This window comes from Oreochromis aureus, linkage group 23, assembly GCF_013358895.1.
Source record: "Oreochromis aureus strain Israel breed Guangdong linkage group 23, ZZ_aureus, whole genome shotgun sequence".
NCBI lineage: Eukaryota > Metazoa > Chordata > Actinopteri > Cichliformes > Cichlidae > Oreochromis > Oreochromis aureus.
The window spans coordinates 12,495,654-12,517,213 of NC_052963.1; the positions used below are offsets into that span (position 1 = coordinate 12,495,654).

At 40.1% G+C, this 21,560-nt stretch overlaps 1 long non-coding RNA gene across 1 annotated transcript; it reads right to left on the reverse strand.

Annotated features, from left to right (window-relative positions):
* Positions 1-579: 579 nt before the first annotated feature.
* Positions 580-19,354, reverse strand: LOC120436044. Its single transcript, XR_005610076.1, has 2 exons — positions 19,291-19,354; positions 580-871 (listed from the first exon to the last, which is right to left on the reverse strand). It is a non-coding gene; the product is annotated as an uncharacterized LOC120436044 (long non-coding RNA).
* Between the last annotated feature and the right edge of the window lie 2,206 nt (positions 19,355-21,560).

Below are 21,560 nucleotides of genomic sequence, written 5' to 3' on the forward strand. Positions count from 1 at the left end.
AAAGCACAGAACTGGAAGTGGAAAAAAATGAACAGTTCATCCATCTTTTTTCTTAAGCCATGTCAGTTTTTGTTTCTTTGGTAACATTTTTTTACTTTATTATTATTGTTATTAAAAAAAGATAAGAGTAGCTTGTTGGAGTTTGTGTTCCCTGCTGTGCCATGGAAACAGAGGTAAATGGTGACTAAGTAAATAGCTGCTGTGATATGGACAGTGTTTTGCACGCATGTTTAAGGTTGTTATTAAGGAGCCAGTGGACAAAACTAATGTGACGAATTAAAGAACTGACTCATATCAGGTTATCCAAGTGAAGCTTTGTAGTATTTACAGAAGGTTAAAAACATGCTAAGATTTCAGGTGGTGTAGATTTAACTGAGGGAGTGTATTGACATATGTAGTGCTCTAATAACTCCTGTCAATGCTACAACTTCTGTATTATAAGTGAGGCTTTGTGCTGGCTGTGTTAAAACTCACCAGCTCCTTAACCACATCAAAAGTATTTGTTTATTGTGCTGCTGAATAGGAAGAAAACGTTAACAAGTTAAAGATGTGGGAGTGACAGAGAAAGCTTGGATAATGTAGCTTGAAATATCATGCAGTTTAATTTTTGATAAGGCAGTGTGTGACATCCACAATCATACATTATCTGCAGAAACCAGGAAGGATACGAGTAGTTTGTTCAGTGTCTCAGTGGATGAGTTAGCAGTTAGTTTAAAGGAACCTGAGCAACATTTATGTGGTTTTTAGTCGTCAGAAGAAGGAAGCTCCTGAGTTTGTGTGTTCAGTAATCCTGTTGTCTTGAGGAGGCAGATGATGATGATGATGAGATGCAGTTCTTCATTTTCAAGCTTCACTTCAGATCAGTGAAAGTCTGCAACAGACAGAGCAGTTTAGCAAACATGATAGAAGGGGGTGGAGAACAGAGCACTTTAAAAGAGAAAGCACAAAAACAACAGCTTCATTCAGACAGTTTCCCTCATTTTATACTATTATTACTGCTCTTGATATGAGCGCTGCTGGCCTGACAAGCTCAGCTAATCTAAATAAATAAATAGCTTTTCCTCAAAATCACATACAAGAGTAATGGCCAAAGTTACAGCTTGGTTGGGGTTTTTTCCCCCTACTTTTGTGAATAAAAAAAAGAGGAGTGTTTTTCCTGGAACATTCACTCTTCAGTGGTTTAAAATTAGACTAGATGCTTTCCCATCATCAAAATCCTTCACATTTCTAACAAATTGAATGCTTAAACATACTAAACACTAAAATACTAAAAGTCCTCTGTATAAGCGAAATGACATAATTCAGACAGTTTGTACTGGTTCAATTATCTGAAAGTTGGTGCACATGAATATGTTTTATTTTTGTACTTAAAGTTAAAAATCGCACATGCATGTATCCAGCAGCTGCTGGATTTTAAGTAGACAGCAGCACTGAGTGAGCCTGGACAGGCTGGAAATATCCAGACTGCTCTGACGGGCATTGTTTGTGTCAGGGCAGCCAGCGGGCCGATAGCACTGTGCAGGAAGCTCTGGTTTGTTGCAAAGTGAGACTTTCAGATGTGGGATTAAAACAATTATTCCGTTTTTCAAGTTTATAAAAGTCAAAAAAGAATAATGAAACATGCTTGATGACTTCCTGTGTAACCAGACATGTTTTTTTTCTTTCAGTAAGCACATTCACTGTTGTATTTTGTTATTGTGTTTTTCTAATACATGGTATATATATTAAAAATATGTGTATGCACTTTCAGACTGAGGTAATTCATGTAAAAGATGTTTTTTGTTGCTGCCAGAAACCCTCATTTCTTCAGATGATGATCACTCCCCCACATAGCAAAATTGGTATGGCCTGGATCTGGCCCACACAATGTGCTTACACATGGCCCACATACTGCAAAGAATGACGGCCCTTTGGTGGCCGACACATGGGCCAGCACAAGGCCAGTTGTAGACACACTGGTGGTCTTGCCCATGTGTGGATTACCTCTGGCCAACCTGATCTGGGCCACCAAAGGGCCGTCATTCTTTGCGGTATGTGGGCCATCTGTAAGTTGTGTGCAGCCAAGGGCCAATTGCAAACATGCTGCTGGCCCTGTGCTGGCCTAGAACAGTTTCAACTCTGGCCCCAGATGTCAGCCTAATGTGTACCTTAATCAAGTCATGTTATAACATGTGCTGCAAAAGTAGCATGATGAAACTCTGTTCAGACAGTGAATGGACTGATTCTTATATAGCGTTTTTCTAGTCTCCCAGATTACTCAAAGTGCTCTATACAACATGCCACATTCACCCAATGACACACTTTCTCTAAACTGAGTGCTTCCTAACTACATTCATGCACATTCACACTCTTGACGTGCAGACTGGAGGAGCCAGGGATCGAACTACTAACCTTCCGATCAGTACGTGACCTTCTCTACCGCCTGAGCTACAGCCACCCACTGGCAAAGATGAGTAAACCCTCACTAGGTTTTGGATAAAGTGTAAAGTCACAAACCTGTCAAACCTGCATATGACAGGTTGGCTACCATAGCAGTATAGTATTGCAACATGGCATTTAGGTCTTCTAACTAAAATAGGAAAATAGGAAGATAAATAGTGCCATCATTGCCAGACCTGGCCCACATCTGGTTGACATACACTCTGTCATGACAGCGGTCAGTCAGAAGTGCCAGCTTGATGCCGGATCCAGGGAAGACCTGTTTTCTATGGGCCTGGGCCACATACACCAAACCACAATCGGGCCAGATATGGCATGCCATCACATAGACAGTGCCATCTATGCCAGGCCTGGCCCATATCTGGATGTCATATATCTTATCATGCCAGAAGTCAACCAGCAGTGCCGGCTTGATACCAGATCCGGGCCAGACCTGCTTGCTATGTGGACTGTAGTCAATACAATATGTTCACAACTACGAAGGAAGTTCAACGTAGTCAGATTTTCTTTGTGTTAGCTAGCTTAACAAAGCTTAAAACCCCAGTCAATCAACACAGCTTTCTTTGTTAACCCAGCTTTCCACTTCAGCCTATGTTAAAAAATATTGACATATCCACTGTGACGCCATCCACTGGTTTCTGAAGTCCTGTTTTGAAGGCTCAAGATCAATTTCCATTGCCGCCATCTTTGTTGCTCCCCCCAACACCACACAAACAAACAAACAAACCACTGATTTGATAAGAAGGAGTGGGTCTGATTGAGAAATGCTACTGGTTAACAAGTTCTGAGTGAAAAGTCATTAGCCAATGGGTATGCTGTTCTATACCACACATAATTCACCAGTTTCAAACACAGCATGACCAAGACTTACAAAATAGAAAGTTTTTTTAATTCAGTAGAGCTGAACGAGCGACTGAGATCATGAAATCGTGAGGAAAATGTTTAGCAGAGATATTGTCTTTAGAACGGGTGATAGAGATTTTACAAGATTATTAAAATATAACAGCAAAATGCAACACTGGTGCGCTGGTGATGATAATCACAACCACGCATCAGTCGCAATCACAAAGAAGATTGTCTCAAGTTCTCTTTATTTTGCTGCTCTCAGTGCTTTTTATTTCTAACAGCCGCACATTGAAGCTCTGAAATTTGATTTAGCACGGTAAAATCAGATTATATGCTCCACATAGGTCGCTAACCCATCATTCTCACTTCATAGTACAACAGACTGGAACCTTCAGTAAGTAGACTTTACCTTTCGATGCTTCTCAGCAATGTTTTTAGAACTTTAAGTTACTAATTGTATCAAAGACACTTTCCATTATCCTCATCTTTTTATAAAAAATACAATAATATTGAAAAAAGTGAAATGTATATAATTTAAAAGTTATCCCAATCTGTTTAGCTCTACCTAATACATCATATCGATCTCATTACATTGAATAAAATGTCATAGACTTGTGATCCTACTCCTGCGCAGAGCACATGATCAGATATTTTTTTAGATAAAACAAGGTGTTAAGGATATTATTTCTATCTGCTTTTAGGCCTGAAGTATCTAACCTATCAGTCCATGAACACACACACACACACACACACACACACACACACACACACATGCACACACACACACACACACACACACACACACACACACACACACACACACACACACACACATTCTAACAGAATCAAAGGCATTTCTTCTGTGCAGCAGCCGACCCGGTGGGTTTGTTTAAGGCTCACTGTCACAGCAAACTGTCAGCTCTACTGGAGCTCAGCAGCTCTGACTGAGCAGACAGTACACAAACACACACATGCATGCTTGCATACAGTATGAATACGCAGTTGGAAGGTATGACATATGTTAAGTGTTTAGAAAAATTGTTAAGAAAAACCTCCTGGCATAGTCGAATTAAGCTTTTCTTTAAAGAAAATGCTAGCACTGCTTCAGATATGTTATCTAATCATGGGCTGGCTCGTCATATAAAAGGAGCTACAGTATCACATCTGATATTGCTTTGTTTTCTAAAAGCTTCATTTTTTCTACATTTATTAAGAGACAATATTTACATATATATTTTGAATACTTTTAGATGACTATAACCAACATCACTAAACAGTAATGGTGATAACAGTGTTCAAATGAACCTTTTAAAGGATCTGGAGTTGTAGTTGTACACCCACTTCATTTTCTTTGCTTCATCTGGAGTTTGTTGGAAAATAACTAAAACAGAGTGGTGTGTGTGTGTGTGTGTGGGGGGGGGGTGTTACTTTAGCTGAAAAGGTACTTGTAGTAACAATGCGTACATGTGCGGAGACACCTGCTGGAGTTGGGGGCTGTGTTCTGTATCGTTGGACTATTGTAAATTATGGAGAACATTCAACAGTTGCTTTTATTTAGAAAATTCCTCATCATCCTGATAAGTTATTACAGAATGCTTTTATTTTGAAAATCTTAATACCAATCAAGAATTTAAATGACAACATATAGTGGGATTTTTCATTGGATCAGTTTGGATCATTTTGTAATACCAATGACAGAGCGAAGACATGCATGTCCCTTTCCTTGTGTGGACATTAACGAGTTAAGCCCAGGCATGTCTGACAGCGAAGTTCACGTGTTAGCCTCTGACGATTTAGAAAAAGGATCTGCTGTAATGACCTCCAACAAAGCACGATGCTTTCCAGCATATGTAAGAACACTGTTCCTGTCAAAAGGTGGAAAAAACAGACTTGAGGTGAGTATAACCAGGATATGAAAGTATACAAGAACTTTTTTTTTTTTTTTTTCTACATTTTTAAGCTGCTTGGTGTAACTTATGTAATTACACTGAGCAAAACTTGACTAACTCATTATTGAACTCTAATACTTATTAGGCTAATACACAAATAAATCAAGACTTTATTTTCTTTGTAGACTGATGGGCTACTGGAGCATTTGTGCAAAGTGTGTGGTACTGATAGCGATCCCAAATATTAAAATGTGATAGGCGTCTTTCCCAGACTGTTTTCAGCACATTTTTCTGATTGCAGATTAGTCTTGGCCAGTATACTTGTGATCCCCCACCTCCCCACCACCACCACCAAAACACTGTGCCATGCTCTAGTGAGATGGGTTGAATTTATGCACAAACGGATACAATGCAGTCTGTGATTTTGTCTTATGGGTGTTGCCCTTTGGTGGTTACCAAAGCCCTCTGGACAGCACAAATACAGGAGTTATGACTGACACTCAAATGCAGTTTTTAACCAAATAAGCAAGGAAAAAAATGTTTGCAAATGTGCAAATATTAGCATGAGTAAAAGAATTTAACATGGCTGCATTATATGTCATGTGAATTATTTAAAACTGATGTAGTCTTCGTTATTGTTACAGGTTTCAGAACACTGGAGAATCACAGACTTTGTTCTGATACTACGACCGCTTCGCTGAAATGTTCTGAGCTGTGAAATTGGAAGAAAGTCTACAAATTCCTGAACTAAGTATAGTTTAATGATGATTACTGAGAGACAATGCGAGCACTTTAACTTCTCTTCGCTCCACTAGCAATTGGCGGCATCATCAAGCTTTGACTTCAAGGTTTTGAAATTCACTTTCTTTAATAACTTGCATGAATAAATTAACCAGTTGCAACCATCCAGTTCCAGCCATCTCCACAGAGACTAACATCATCTTTCTTCCATCCATTCCCCCCCACCCCATTTTCAAGTGTCAGAGTAAAGTGGCCTGGTGTACCGAACACTGTTAAGCATTTGCACTCATCATTTAATCATCACACCTCGTCCTTTGATTGATGCCTAATGAATGCCTGGGGTCTCGGTTTACAAGACGATTGCTAACAGAGCCTTGCTAATGGGTTTTGCCTGTCTGGCAGACAGCTAAGGGTGCAGGCAGAGAAGTCCGCATTTACACTGGAGCTTTAAGACCATTTACTCTAACATTTCTAATACAGATATACTTGAAGTCACATATCCTGAGCTTTTCTTTCCTTTTTATGGACAACACTGATGCTTTCCGGTCAGGTCCCTGTGTGCATAAAATAAAACAGTTTTGAGCTCAGTGTAAACAAGACCTCAGGTCATCTCTTTTCAAATACTTGAACAATTAGCAGCCACATCACTTTTTGCTAATGGGATCTAGCAGCAATGACCAGAAACTTGCTTTGAGCTTTATATCTCAAAAACAGCATGGAGATGCTTAGAGTGCAGCATGTCAGGCTGTGCCATTTCCCTACTCTTACTCTTCCACGGGGCCACCTCTTGAGGACCCATCTGAACTTTTCAGAGAAAATGCTTAGAAAGACTTACTGAGCTGTGAACTGTGTAATTACTACAAATGATTAAGAGTCTTTGGTGGGAGTATGGGGATGGAGGAAAAGCATGCAAACTTAAAAATAAAGTCCGTTAAAGCCAGCTGGTTTTACTGCCGTACCAAATGTAACAGCGCATGAAAGATCTTTGAATTCTGACTGACTTCATGTTTCAGCTTCAGATGAGCTTCTACATCGTAGCTGAGACCAAATGCTCCGTGAGGTGATCTGGATTTTTGCTCTAAACCAGGGAAATTACGCATTACGTGCATCCTTGAGGCCTTACAAGCATTCTGAATGCATTTCCTTCCTTTAGAAAGGATTTGCAAAGACTGTTTTCTATAACCTGCATTGTTTATGCTCTACAGTATTTACTTCTGTCGTTGGCACATTGTCTGGTTGCTTTTTTTCCTTTCCTCTCGTATTAACCCTACAAGATGTAGTCAAAGGTTGAAACGTTAGGCAGAAATGGATATTTTGCCCTCCATCTCAATGATTTGTCCTGTGTACAGTGCAACCAGGCAAACAGGGACCTACTTAAGAAAAAGGTAGATGAAAAAAGACATAGTCCATTGTGCAATGAGCAATCAAAAACTGCTTCACAGGTGCAAAAGTCTTTTTTGCAGTAAGCAGGTGAGTATTTGCTTTTTGATATCATGAGCTAAGATGTTTAATGAAAAAACACCATTACCTGATTTTCTGCATTTACACTCAGTATTCAGACTCATGTTTAACTCTTTGTTTTTTCAGTCTTGTCTGTCGGTGATGCGGTGTTAGGATCGGGAATGTTGTGTTCCCAAACACAAGCAGGCAAGGAATGGAAAATTCATTAGCAGAAATTGTCAAACTCTAATGAGTAATTTCTGAAACGTGATGTGTAAAAACAGATCATTAAAAAAAACCCATGATGCTGTTAATGTAGCAGCGATGATCAACATCCTGCTTTGACCTTTAGCACTTTCAGCTGAGCTATTCACATCGAGCCTTTATTTCCTCCATCGCTCTTCCATCTGCTGCAGGCGGGTCAAGCAGTGTTGATGCCGCAGCTACATTTTTATTTGTGCCCCCCTCCCTCATAACATCCCCCACATACCCACAACCCTCACACACACACACACACACACACACACACACACACACACACACACACACGCCAGAATACACATTTAATTTAATTAGAGCATGCGTGGCCTCCCTCTCTGCCAGTATTGTCGAGGCGCTCGGGAGCAGCCAACACTATCACTGATTGCTTCTAGATAGGCAGAAATATGATTAGACCACGTGTTTGAGTTTGCCTGTTTGTGCAGGAACTGGGAAGAAATCTGATTGGGGTTTTGTCAGCGGTGAGAGCAGAGGTAAGCTGGAGGATTGAGAAAGATGAGGAGATGATTGGATCGAAAGAAGAGCGGGATTTCTTCCATTTTTTTTTCAACTAAGTATTTTTTAATTTAATGGAGGTCTAAGGTATTTGTTGTACACTGCATGTAAATGTTAATCCCTGGGATTCATGACATAAGGTGCTTGGCAATCAGTGTTTACTAAAGAGAAACTAAAACTGTGTGTTAGAAGCAGTACAGGATTCTTGCAAGAAACAGCATCATAGAGAGGGCTTCAAAACAATCATCGCATTTTTGCTCAGGCAAGCAAGAAGGTCAGACTGAGCCACACTCCTGGTAAATCAGCTCTTTATGAAGTGAACTAGCAAATCCCACATGGAGTGCTGCATTTAAGTAGTGCTATATGTGTTGACATTGATGCCTGCTCTGTTGTTCTGCCTGCTCACATTTTTACATATGTGGGCACAGAGGTCCCAGAAAAGACTCCAATAGCCACAAGATATAAATCACTGCAGATGGAAAAAATAGTCTACTCTTGAATGAATCCTGCATTTGTAAGGCCACTCCTGTAGCTCTTACATGATCAGAGGGAAGTTGGAGGAAATGGTAAATGAAGAGTGGAAGGATCAGGAGGAGGAAGAGCACAGAGGGGGAGGAAGGAGATCCTTAACCTCTTATTATTAGTTTGATTTTCAAATGGACAGGAGGTAAACATGAAAGCTTTGATTCTTTGTATAATAAGATTAGTGTTATTAAAGGGAGAAGGGCAGATAGAAAGGAGCTAGGGAAGAATAAAGAAGTGACCTTTGAAGAACAAGGTAAGGAGAGAGGGAGGAACCCTGCTGAGGAGTGGTGAAAAGAGAGAAAAAGGAAGTGTGTGTGTGTGTGTGTGTGTGTGTGTGTGTGTGTGTGTGTGTGAGAGAGAGAGACAGGGGGAGGGAGGGAGGGCTGGAATGGAGTGACCCGGCGAAAACAGATTAGTCGGCCATGAAGAGGATTACCAGCAATGATAGTCCCTCAGAGAGCAGTCAGTCTCAGCCAATGCAAACACACACACACACACACACACACACACACACACACACACACACACACACACACACACACACACACACACACACACACACACACACACAATGAACACATCAAAGTGATCAGCATCAGTTCAACCTGTCTGACTAATGCAAACACACACATATCTGTCAGAATACACAAAGCACATGCACTGCACACACAGTGTAAAATCATGATGCATGCTGGAACCTCACTTTTATTCAACTGCTCAAATCCAGCAGCTTGAATTCTTTTTTACGACAGGGTTTTTACATAAAAACCAACTGTTAGCTGCTTTACACGACTCAACGGGTGGGCTCAGCTCAAGTCTCCTGGTCAGGTTGTTCTCTCCTATATGCAGATCAAAATTTGTTTTTGCTAAACTTTCAGAACTTGCAATCATAATCCAAGGTAAGAGCTCTAAAGTGGGGATGTAAAAGTAAGAGAAGCAAAGTAAGTGTTAGTCTACCTACAGTAGATGGTGGTTGGCACACCCTAGTTTGGCTCTTTTCAACATAGAACTACAGTCAATGCAGATGTCAAAATTTGGATTATCTACTTTTCAAATAATAACCAAACGTAAAGTAAGACACGTTAACTGAGGCTACATACTATTAATCATAGAATATGGATCTCAGTACTGTCAGTGCATTCACCTCTTTCATTTCCCTGGGACAACGTGACGTCACAGGTGTGAGTGCAAGAACTGCAGTGCAGTACTTCCTCCAGAGGAGGTGGATGCATCAGCAATTCTGGGATTCATATCCTCCTATGAGATCTGACTTTTTCCCCCTACTGTAAATCACAAATGAATGCAAGAAATCAACCATTTCTGCAACAAATTCAAGATTTACTTTTTGTTTGTTTGTTAACAAAACTGTTGAAGTTAAATGAGTCCAGCTCACTGCTGGTATAACACATATGCAATAATATCACAAGCACTGCGCTACATTCATACACACCCCTGCCCCTACTTTCTCTGTCATCAGCAGAGAAAACAGCTGACTGCCACCAGATACCTCTCTCTCTCTCTCTATGTGTGTGTGGTTAGTGTCAGTGGCAAAGAGCAGCTAATCCCACACAACCCCACTGTGGCCGAGTTTACCTGACACATCTCAAAATGATTCTGTCAGCTGAAATCACAGTTTTTCTAACTTTACGGTAACTTACCAGTTTATGAAGTTGTGGAGTACGGTGTGTGTAAAAACATATTAATTTATTCACTTGACAAATGTTTGGCTAACAATCAGGGAGACCGGATTTAATTGATTAATCTTTTTAACTTAAACATTTAAACAACCAGTCTTGGGTGCGTTTGGGGAAACATGATTTAATATTTTATTAAGAAAAAAACAAGATTAATTATGAAATCTACTTTTTTTTTTAATGTCTATTACAACACAAATTCACATCTGATGAAATAAAAGCCCACTTCTTTATCTACCTTTAAAAAAAACAGGCAATACAGTGAAAAAGTAAAAGAAAATAAGTCAGAAAGTTCAAATTACAATTTAAAAATGGTGACATTTACAAATTAGCTGTCTTGATTTATTAGTCTAAGTTTGTTTGACAAAGTAAGTTTGACATATTCTGATTTTTTTGGTAGGAGGTAAACGTAGTAGGAATTTGAGAGTACGTAAAAACCGTGAATAATGAAAAAAGTCAAATATAGAAATTCAGCATACAGATGTTATAATGATCCTTTTTCCCAAATGCACAATGATAACTTAATTTTATTAACAAAGAAAATAATAATAAAAAGCAACACCAAACACTCAATGAACTTGTGAGGCTGGGAGCGTATGGCCGGTGAAAAAAGTATCATTAGCAATCTTCAGTTGATTTGCTTTCTGAAAGCAAAAATCCAACTTACGAGGGTCATCTTTGTCAGTTTTAATAATGACTGGAAAGAAATTATGGGATGGGAAAAATGTCTTCAAATCCTGTATTAGATGCTCAGACACGACCTGATCCAAAAAATCCAGCAGTGTCTTGCTTGTGGAAAATCTGGCTCCTCTAAGCTTATTGATAAAGACACTATAAGGAAGTGTGAAAGTCATTATTTTCAAATAAAACTGTCCCCTACCCTCCGTACAAAGTAACACAATACCAGTTCTGTTATCTAAGAAAACAAATTGCAACATGAAGTAGATCGTTTTCATTTGAAATGTTTTTGGAGTATAAAGAAGTTGAAAATCATTATTATGTTTTTTTTCTTCTTTTACTTGTATATGAGGGGATCCACAAAAACCAGAGGGGACCTGATGCAAGTTATATACACGACCGAAAGAATCTTAATACATAACTTTTTTTTTTTTTTTTTTACTAGTCATTAAATTCAACATCACAAAATTCAGAAAAGGCCAAACCTACGCACAAATCAATATCCAAATAAAATGATGAAGGGCAGGAGCCTGAAGCAGTCTTTCTTGCTGACATTTCTCTCTATCCTGCTGAGGGAAAGTTTTGATATTGGACCCCCCTCAGAGGAGGATGGGGGTCCTCTCTCTCCCCCTCTACACATCCTAAATGAGGGCTTTTTCGTAGTTGTTGGTAGGGGGTGTCCGCTCTGGGAAGAATGAGGACTTCCTGTGGAGGGCCTTTAAGTGTGGGGTTGAGGAGCTGCTACCTCACTCTCTCTCGCTCCCTTGCACTTGTTCTCAATGTCTCTTGCTCATCCTAAATGGGGTCAAGCTTCAAGCCAGGGCCAGCTGCTTTCAAAGACCCCAAAGAGCAGTTATCCCGCACCTGCCCTTTCCTCCCTTCTCTTGATAACCTTTTCTTCTTATTTTGTTCCTCCCCTATTCCTTTTCACTCCTGTCCTTCACTTAAGCCTTCTCTCCTCTTCCTCCCATTTATGTCTCTCTGTCTATCCTGTTTGCTTCTCTTGCTGTTTCCACCTAGAGTTACACTATCTGCTTTCTGTCTGCTTTGTATGATTCCAGTTTGAGCATGCTAGAAGAGTGATTTTGAGTGAGATTTTTCCTAAGACAGTGTTTCCACGTTGTTTCTACCCCTTAAATGAAATCTGAGCTGTTGTCATATATTAACTAGACAAGAAAAACCCTAACAAAAACAGACTTTTATGAAATGCTACACGTTTTGCAACAGTCTGTAAGTGACGTGCTCACATTTAAAAATCTGCTCCCAGGAGCCAATCCCAGACAGCAGTTGCGCTCTGCAAAACATTGATGTCATATTTAAGGCACTAGAGCTTTTGCACACCACGTAAGCCGTTCCTTTTATCTGATTCTGCATTGTGGTCACCTTCGGTGGTAATAAAACCATTTTGTTAAAGCTGAAAATCTGTGAAGGCCTACTTTTCTTCCTCATCAGAAAATCAGACCAGAGTATTGAATGTATAAGGATAAGACACCAGCATTAATCTTCCCATGATCTTAAGAATCTTGACTAAAACTAAAAGACACCACATGGCTCATGGCTAATGCATATAAATTTCCCCAATTCACTTCTATTTCCATTGCCAGCTAACAAACCCAGCCATCAACAGCAGTCATAGTAGCTCTTTGCAGGGACTCTCTGCTACAACTTGGTGCAATCATGATATTTTTTTCGCCAATGATGTTGAGGCTTTTTGTAGTTTTTGTGAAAGCAGTGCTTATATGAGAACAGTTGTTGGCTAATTATACAGATTTCCTGCTTTCAAAGCAAGAAAAATATACATTTTGCTCCAGCAACTTATTAGAAAAAGGAACTTCAACCATGCAACACACACACACTGTCAGGCCTCAAAGGACCCTCCCTTCTTTAGAAGAAGCAACATACCTTCCCTCATTTTACCAGCATCCATGCAGCCATGACAGTAAAGCAGCAGGTAGGCAAGTTGAGAACTTTTCCCCCCAAATATCCATTTTGTCCTTGCAGTAATCAACGAGTCCATCAAGAGGCAAGAAATGCTTTGATTTGTACACTTTTTAAAAGCAATGTCTTCTGGATAGATAGAAGGTGAGCAGAAAAGAATGGATGCCAGGTGCTGTCTCCCTTATTCCTCATAAGTTCTTGTTTTTCCTAGTTAGATACATTTCCCACTACTTTTCCAATAGTCTGTGTATCGGCTAGCAGTGACAGATTGTCCCCTAGCACATCTTTGTTAGGTAGTTCCCACAGAGGTTGATATATCCATTAATGGCACAAACTTAGTTACGTGTTGGAGAACTGAACTCTTTCAGTACCCATGACTTTTTCTTCTACTTCACTCCTTTTCCCAGTGCTTTCCTCCTGGGCTTTTCTGAGCCCTTCCTAAAACCTCTTCTGGTGCTGCCTTGAATCAACTCCTCGGGCCTTCCCCGCTTGGTGTTCTTCCCATCTCTGATTCTTTCTAATGCCACCACTGATGGCCGGCGTGGCTCTCCGCTCCCCTCCAACCAATACCGGGTTTTATTTAATTTGTCCGTATAATAGACGTGAATGAACCCTGGGGTTTAGGGCTACACAGGCAGAGAAAGCGACAGAGGAGGGAGGGGCAGGGCGCTCAGCAATGTGTGTTAAAAGAGAAACAATAAGTGCCATTATTTTTGATTGGCTTCCCCTATTTGAAAATTACTTCCAAAGTGTGATGTCCTATTGTGGGAGCAGAATAACGCTGAACAATGTGGCAGGGGGCGGGAGCGGGAGGATAGTCTTATATACCCAGACTAATATTCAAGGGGGCTTTGGCTGATGCCGGCTGGCCCGCACTGGCTAACCCTGCAGCGCAGCAACTGGGCCCGGGGTTAGGCTCATAATGGGATGCATTGGGAGGCCTTTAGTTCCCATTGTGGCGGCTATGTCAACAGAGAGGCCACTGGGAGCTGCCTGGCATGTGGAACGGAAAAAAGGCCCTTTATCCCCTTCTTTCTATGCTTCGTGTGTGTGAGAGAGGGAGACGTTATCACAGCAGTTCAGTGCACCAGCACAATCCATGTCCTTTTTTTACCCCATTAAAAGTTTGTGAACAAAATGCACCTATATTAAATATCTGTGCATGAGTCATGGCACTTACTATGCTACAGACTGAAATGAACATATTTACTTATTGGTCTGTGAATTACATTCCCCATTTTTAGGCAGCTAAAATGTTATGTCGTCAGGCCTAGAAGCAACCTAGAGGAAAAGTTCACAGATAGTTGAACTCATCTGAGATTTTTAGTAGATGTTGTCACAGCGGGGTGTGCCGGTGTGAAGATGAGGTAGTCCCAAAAGCAGACACAGTGGAGACAGAACAAAGTTTCCAAAAATAAAGCGAGCTTTTATTGTGGCTGATGGCATGAGAAAAACACCAGAGACACACTGAAACTGGGAAAACTAAGGAGACTAAGAATACTGTGTAAACTAAAAGACTATGACACTCTGTGAAAGAACAATGAAAAACTATACACGCAGAGTAACTAGGAATGCCATGAAACACAGTGAAACAATGAGAGAAAACTATGAAATCTGTGGTGAGGATAACAGATGATCTGACAAAGACTGATCTGAAACACACAGACTAAATACCCACAGGGATGATTAGGGGAAATGGAAACACATGAGGGAGAACAGCTGACACATATAAACCTAATGACAGGACCGGGGAAGTGAAACTAAACACAATGAACAAAGAACACTGGACTCTTTCAAAATAAAACAGGAAACATGGAGAAGTAGACATGACAAACTTGACATTAAGAACCATACAGACCAGAAATATGACAGATAAGACACATACAACAACAAGGGGAACTTGGACACAGGGGTGATAACACAAGGGGAACCTGATAAACCATGAAGTAAAACTGTAAACTAGGCATGACCGAAAGAAAACTGAAAAGAAACTGGAATACAGATGAAAAAACAAAATAACATGGAACTCAGAAACACTGGGTGGCCTGACCCAGGACCATGACAGATGTACCCATGGTACCAATTTGAAAATCCAATGTTGCCTTGTTCTCAAGTTATCATGTTTACAAAGTTGGGCGTCCACTCTCCCCACCTGCCTGGTGGTGATTTGATGTCTTTATCAATAAGTCCCCCTTCTTTCTGAAAATTGTGTATTTTTTTAATAACTCGACCATTTAATTTTTACTGTTAGATATGCATTATTTTCGTACAGTCCTGTATTTTGCTTGCCAAAATGTGCATGCTATCAAACACACAGTGAGTTAGAGATTCACCAAGCTAGCTAGTCTATGCTAGCATTGCTGGATAACTCTCTAGCTTCTATCTGTTATTACATTTATAACATATACCAGAAATAATATGCCACCGTACAAAATGCCAGAAAAAATAAAGTCTTGGCACAAAAAACACTGAGTCAGTTTAGCTGAACACAAATGGAACACAACATGATTAAGTACCGTTCTCCTGGCAACCACCAAACCCAACCTCTTCCAGAGGGAGAAATGTATTTCATCACTCCAGAGAACACATCTCCACTGCTTTAGAGTCCAGTGGCTGCATGCTTTACACCACTGCATCCAGGTTAGATGCAGCTAATCTGACAGCTACATGACGTTTGGAGATTTGTAGTGATTGACTCTTCAGAAAGTTGTCAACCTCTGTACACTCAGCATGTTTCCACTTTCTTATGATACCACTAACAGTTGACTGTGAAATATTTAAAGCTAGAAAATTTTATGACTGGACTTGTTGCACACGTGGCATTCTTTCACAGTACTACGCTGGAATTCACTGAGCTCCTGAGAGCCAGCCATTCTTTCACAAATGTTTGTAGAAGCAGTCTGCATGCCTAGGTACTTGATTTTTTTTTTTTTTTATACCTGTGGCCATGGAAGTGACTGGAACACCTGAACTCAATTATCAATAAGGGTGAGTTAATACTTTTGGCAGTATAGCATAACTGCTGTAAAGACGGAAAAGTCGCCAGCCTCATTAAAGGGACAAATTTCACTGCCGGGCCAGCTGGAAGGTGTGGCTGTGCTGAGCAGGGTTTTCTCTCTCATACCTGAGAGGTTTCTTGGAAAAGGATTTGGTGCTAAATATTACACTGTATAACAGCAGTTTATGCATCACAAACTCTTAAAATTCACTTTTTCTGACATAGTTTTGAGAAATATTTGTAGACCATTTAGTTAAAATAACAAATATTGTCCAGTTTCTGTTGGTTGTGTCATTGCTTGGCTGTTTTTGCACGCAGCTGGGTTTCTCTGTCTTTGGCCAGCTTTTCATATGCAGGATGACAAATCTCTGTGTGTGTTTTTTTAAATTACAGTTCAAATTAGGCAAAATTTCCAAAATCAAAATCAAACTCCAGAAGTTCCTTCAATAACTGTGAGTGAACAGCTGCCTGAGCAGTTAGTGAAATTTCTATGTTGCAAAAAGTACTTTTCCTCAAAAATATCTCACAGTTTTCCTGACAACCAATAAAAAACAGAAATGTGAAGAAGCTAAACAGACAGTCTACATGCACACACACAGACACACACACACACACACAGACACACACAAAAGGTAGCTGCTGGCTTGTCACTATCACTGAATTCATTCATCCAACTCCACCTGGGAAAGAGACGGACACGTGTGTTTACTCTAGATTCTATTCCCCCCGGGCAAACACACACACAACAGTATTATTCTTGTCTCCTGGCTGAGAAGAGGCAACCTTGAGGAAGCCGGTGAAGCTGAATAAATAGTGGCATCCAAACGCACGTGTACACATGTATGCAAATACACCCGTACACACACCTAAACAAACAGCAATGGGAGAAGCACACGCTAAGCAGCTCTCATTACCAGCAGGCACAATAAGCTGATGTCCAGAAACACAGAAGGACTACACTGTCAGCCCAGCGAGACTGGAAGGACAAACCAGCAAGCCAGTCACACACACGCTATGCTAATGTCTCCAACTGCATGTAATTTCAATTTAAGTCCAGTAAAGCTTTTTGGTTTTTGCAAAAAATCCACAGTTAAAATTCCTATGTGTAAATGGTTAAACATCATAAGGCTCACATAAATGTCTAATTTTAACCAGAGCAGAAAAGATGAGATTGGGTAAAAATGGGAGGCTGATGGACAGCTCTGGATTCTGTTTGTTTGTCACAACCCGAGCAGCATCAGCAGTTTCCTATTGGTTCCTTTTGTTCGACTGACATAGATAAAGCACGAGACAGCGTGTGTAACTGGTCAGCACAGAACGCAGTAGAAAGAAAAACGCTGGCAGAGTGACATCATGTGTCAGGGGGAAAAAAAGCCAAATTTATAAATAACTCTTTATTTTGCATTTATATTCAGTTTAACCAGTCTTTTTATACACAACTTTCCAGTTTATGTGGTAGAGCTTCATGCTTTTTCTGTCTGAATTGAAGTTAAATGGAGCTGTCTTTCTATGTGTTCATGCTAGGATTTAACTCCGCACATCCCACCTCATCTCTAAAAACGTCCAAATCTGGGATTTTGTCGTGGTGTCTTAAAACTTAAGTTAATGTCCAATGGTGTCCCCGTCTCATATGTTATGTTCAGATAAAATTAATCTGTAATGGTAGTACTGCAGATTTTGGTGTCGGTGTGACACCATGTAAATACAGGGCCAGTGTTGCCAATACCAAGACAGATACTTTTACTTTATAAAGGCAGCTTATGTGGGGGAGAGCAATGTGTCATGATTTATGAGATGATCATCATTAATTTGCAAATCCTGAACACATTTTAATGACCACCAAATCAATAAACCTTTTTTCTGTGGGCTACTTATTAAACTTGCCAGAAAGAAACAGTGTATTGATCCTATGGTACTAGCATCGAACCGATACCAATATCAGAGTTGGTATGGATATTATTGATATTTGGATCGTTCCGCCCGCCTCTATGTAATAGTAAAGATGGTAGTCTTGGAAATATTTAAAAAAGAAACTGAACAGGTTTAGTTCCTATGTAAGTAATACAGTATATGTGCCATACAGATGTATGTTTATAGTTTCCTTCTCTGACACAGCTTCCTCAAGGCGATCAGTAAAGGCCCTCATATCTTATGTACACCTGTACACACTTTACCATGTGCACACATACATGCACGCGCACAGCTAATGACGAGCCCTCCGGCTGACCCGCTGACCCTCATCACAGTAACAAAGAGGCAGATAGCAGCAGCAGGACAATAGGATGAAGAGGTTGCTTAGGGTGACGAGATAAAAGCAGTGACACTAAGGCGATGGAGAGATCAAGAGCGTGACAGGAGGACAACACCAGGAGTAAGGGTTAGAGGAAGTGAATGCACAGAACTCATCTTGGATCTACCCGGCTGGAAAGTGAGATAATTATTTTAGAAATTAAATGAAAATATCTCAGAAGAGAAAAATCACTGTAAAAATCCCTCCACATCCTGTACTTCATGTGTGCATCAGGCAGGTATTTAGGTGGGTGTATGCTGGGTGAAGACTCCAGAGCATCACTGCTCAGTCAGTCAAACTGGACAGATGATCAGGATAAGAGTAAGAAACAGGCACGTCCATCATTCTGGCTTTCTCCAGCATGAAGACCACACCTTATCACCTCATCACTGTGCTGTCAGCAGCATACTCCCGAACTACACACACACAACCTGTCAATTTGCACTGATAACACGTCCATTATTCTTGGTTCAGTTTGACTGACAACATAAGCGTATTTTTAGGGACACAAAATCACACATTCCTAGCACAGCGTTAGCACCCCTACATGTGTGTTTATTACACATCTGATCTGCACTGTGCACCAACCCCCTCAGTATCGTAGTAGCTGCACCATAAATGTAAAAATCCTTGGCGGCTTCTTTCTGGAGTCATAGCATTTACCAGACTTTCAGAAAACTTAACCTCATGGTCTAGGTCAGAGGTCAAGGTCAGTGACATCTGAACTTGTCTGAGATTTTTAAGAGATGCACGTATTGTATCAATTTAGAAATCCTATGTCACCTTGTTCTTCAGTAACCATGTAATCAAGTTTAAGGCTGAGGACTAAAAATTCTGTTGGCTGTTTGGAAAATAATTATCTGATCTGAAAAATAGCGGACAAAAAAGTTTGCAGTAAATTTTAAATACATGGTTGAATATAAAGGTTCTTACAATGTTAATAAGTACTCAATGTGTCCCCTTCTGTAAGTGCGGCACATGTCCACACGATAGTCAAACTCGTCCCAGTTTGCAAATTTGAGATGAACCAAACCTGACCTGATGAACCTGACCTGTATCTCCTCCCCATGTCTCGTCTCTGACTCTCATTCCATCTCTCCCATTGTCTTCAGTCTCTGCTGAGCCTGGAAATCACAGAAGATCAATCCTTAATTGTTTCTGACGAAGCCATAGCCATCCTAGTCCACCATTCCCGCCCGCAAGTCATTTTGTAACTTTATGAAATGCTGGTGAGTTATTGTCTGTCCGTTTTCACATTTTATGCAACAGAATATTACTGGGACTATAAATAAGTCAACTGAGAGGGAGTTTAATGTCTTCTGTATCATTTGTATTGTCCTGTACTTTTTTTTAAGTACATGAGGAAGTTTTAGGTATTGTCGGACAGTCTCTTTCACACACTAATCTAAATCTTATACTTTGCCCTGAAAGATGTACTCATTTAACAAGAGCCCACAGTCTCACCTTGGAAAATGACTCGGTGAGTTTTAAATAGTTTAGCACTGTTGTTTGGTTATCATGTATCAGGCAGGAGGAGCTAAAACTGCATGCTCTTGAACTGTAGTTAGCTTCATCTATTTCCTCTTTACCCCAAATTGGCTGAGGCAGATGATCATCCACCTTGAGCCTGGTTCTGCTGGAGGTTTCTTTTTGTTATGAGATTTTGTTCCTTTCTGTTATCACTAGATACTTGATCAAAGGGAATCGTTTGTTTTCGATCCATAACACTGCAAAGTACCTTGAGATTATTGTTGTTGTGAATTGGCATGCCATGAATTAAATGTATTCAATGGATCTCTGGGTATTAGCCACTGATTTAAGGAGGCACTGACCTCATCCAAACTACATACACATTGTTAAACTGAAGGGTTCAATTGGATTGTTCACTGAGGGAAACCAATATTTCTACTGAGTTTGTATTAAACATTATAGATTTCCTCCTGTGGAGAATCTATAACTCAAGTGTTTATCTCACTGAAAGCTCAGACACACACACACACACACACACACACACACACACACACACACACACACACACACACACACACACACACACACACACACACACAGATCGTCAGCCCTGGGAAGACTGAAAGAAGAAAAACTTTTTATAGAATAGCAATCTGATCAAAAAATAAAAGGTGGGCGAAAATTTTTTAAATGCAATTATATCTTGAATCTCATCATTTTGATTTTAACAGTAAAGTTAAAGTTAAAATGTTTAAAATGAACCATTTGCAGTATGTTTTAAGTTTCAGTTTGATCTGATGAACAAACAGTATGATGCTCGTTGTACATCATACTGAATTGGAAGAATGGGCTGCAAAACCAGCTTGATTAAAGCCAGCAGAATCACCTGATCTGTCTCTGGATTCTTCATATAAAAGGATGTAGAGAAACAGAGTTGTCTGTCGAGGTTCAAATTTCAATGCTAATACAATTCTTACCTTTGGGAAGTACTTCAGCATCATGAAGGAGTCCTTCTCTTTTTAGAGATGTTTGAGTTGTTTTTGCTTTTAGCTTCAGCGTTGACCGCCACAAGACGTTTGTCCTAGAAAAAGGGGATAGATGCGAGAAGACGGTTATTCATGCACAAACTGCAAAGCCACTTACTGGAGCACCTTAAGTATTTGGGCTTAAACACAGCCTATTTTCAGCTGAAAACTGGAAATAGAAAGGACCAAAGCCTGGAGACAATGAATCAGTGAAGGAAAACATGAGGTGGGATGAAAGCAGCCACACGATGCCTCTCAAGCACTCTGGATGAAATTGTTCTATCGATTTCGTTTTTTGAACTTCTTGCAAAGTTTGATCAGCTACCACGTTTACCACACTTTGACATCAGATAAAAATATGACACTGTTGAAGAGGCAGCACTGTCAAATTTTTCACCTGCTGTCATCTCTCAGCCTTGAGCAAAGTTATTTGCTTTAGTTGGAAATTGTCAGATCAGGGGCAAGAATGACAAAGAGAGAAGAAACAGTGATTCCTGCAAAGACAAAGTAATAAATCGTTCACACACAAAGCTTCAGGTCAAAAATGTCTCTTCTGCAGAGGTGAGTTTGTGCTTGTGTTGTTCTGATGGTCAGGTACAGATGCAACTTTAAGATCTCTGCATTTTACTTACATAACACATTTGTAAATATTGCAGATATAAACAATAGATTCTAATATGTACGCTATAGACTGCTACACAACAGGTTTGATCTTAGTTTGAATTATTTTACAGACATTTTTCAAGAAACTCAAACACCGTCTCTAAATAATTAACAGACATTCAGCTGAAAATATCACAAATATTAACATTT